Source organism: Lithobates pipiens, unplaced genomic scaffold, assembly GCF_037356315.1.
Source record: "Lithobates pipiens isolate NorthernLeopardFrog02 unplaced genomic scaffold, aLitPip1_a1.2 Scaffold_27, whole genome shotgun sequence".
NCBI classification, from domain to species: domain Eukaryota; kingdom Metazoa; phylum Chordata; class Amphibia; order Anura; family Ranidae; genus Lithobates; species Lithobates pipiens.
In genome coordinates this window covers 224,818,367-224,820,053 of record NW_027507788.1, presented here as the reverse complement: position 1 = coordinate 224,820,053, position 1,687 = coordinate 224,818,367, and the positions used below count along the sequence as shown (strand labels likewise).

At 48.2% G+C, this 1,687-nt stretch overlaps 1 protein-coding gene across 1 annotated transcript in view; it reads left to right on the top strand.

Annotated features, from left to right (window-relative positions):
• Positions 1 to 1,214: 1,214 nt before the first annotated feature.
• GPR153 (G protein-coupled receptor 153) overlaps positions 1,215 to 1,687 on the top strand; it is a gene marked incomplete in the record, with an annotated part of 188,326 nt that continues 187,853 nt past the window's right edge. The window contains 1 exon segment of the mRNA XM_077458308.1: positions 1,215 to 1,610.

The window sequence follows — 1,687 nt, the reverse complement described above, 5'->3', positions numbered from 1 at the left end:
ATATTTGGGGTGCGATCTTCCTCCATTGATACATTGTATCAGGGTGAGATATTTGGGGTGTGATCTCCCTCTTATATTGATACATTGTATTAGGATGGGGGGGGGGTCTGTGTACGATCTCGCTCCATTGATACAATGTATCAGGGTGAGATATTTGGGGTGTGATCTCCCTCCATTGATACCATTGTATCAGGATGAGATGTTTATGTTGTGATCTATCTCTTATAATGATACATTGTATTAGGATGGGGGGGGGGGTCTGTGTACGATCTCCCTCCATTGATACATTGTATCAGGGTGAGATATTTGGGGTGTGATCTCCCTCCATTGATACATTGTATCAGGGTGAGATAATACATTGTATCAGGGTGAGATATTTGGGGTGTGCTCTCCCTCCATGATACATTGTATCAGGGTGAGATATTTGGGGTGTGCTCTCCCTCCATTGATACATTGTATCAGGGTGAGATATTTGGGGTGCGATCTCCCTCCATTGATACATTGTATCAGGGTGAGATATTTGGGGTGTGCTCTCCCTCCATTGATACATTGTATCAGGGTGAGATATTTGGGGTGTGCTCTCCCTCCATTGATACATTGTATCAGGGTGAGATGTTTATGTTGTGATCTATCTCTTATAATGATACATTGTATTAGGATGGGGGGGGGGGGGGGTCTGTGTAAGATCTCCCTCCATTGATACATTGTATCAGGGTGAGATATTTATGGTGCGATCTCCCTCTTATAATGATACATTGTATTAGGATAGGGGGGGTCTGTGTGCGATCTCCCTCCATTGATACATTGTATCAGGGTGAGATAATACATTGTATCAGGGTGAGATATTTGGGGTGTGATCTCCCTCTTATATTGATACATTGTATTAGGATGGGGGGGGGGGGTCTGTGTACGATCTCGCTCCATTGATACATTGTATCAGGGTGAGATATTTGGGGTGTGCTCTCCCCTCATTGATACATTGTATCAGGGTGAGATATTTGGGGTGTGATCCTCCCTCCATTGATACATTGTATCAGGGTGAGATATTTGGGGTGTGATCTCCCTCCATTGATACATTGTATCAGGGTGAGATATTTGGGCTGCGATGTCAGGCAGTAAAAAGTTGCAGGCTGCAGCCTCCTCCATAGTAGTGGGCTGTCTGTCGGGTGGCCGGGCATGCGCCGTGTCCTCTCCTCTCTCAGCCTCATCCAACCCAAATGATGAAATGAAGAAGTGAGGGCTGAGTGGGGTGGGAGCGATGACAGAGGGAGCCCATTGTTCGGGGTGGGTTGGGGGCAGCAGATCCACAGTGAAAGCTCCTCTTCTCCTCCTGGAATGGGGATGGAGACGGTGCCCGGTGCCCAGCGACCAACCAGCCAGTGCCAGCAGATCTACTGATCAACCCCGGAGGGGAGTCGCTTCTCTGCTCGCTGCCTTGCCTGCTTGGGGGCTGGGGGTCCCTCTATTCTAGGAGACAAAGGGATTGGATGAAGGGTGCTCCTGCAGACTGGGTGAAGGATGCCCCTGAAGGCTCAAAGGATCACCCCATTTGCTTTGTTACAAACTCATGCCAAGGGGAGAAGATCGCAGGCTGATGGCACCATAACCCAGGTATGGAAACCTTCTATTCATTGTAGAATGCTGGGTAACTACTAGTCTAAGCGTGCATGCCAGCATTTTGCAGGTA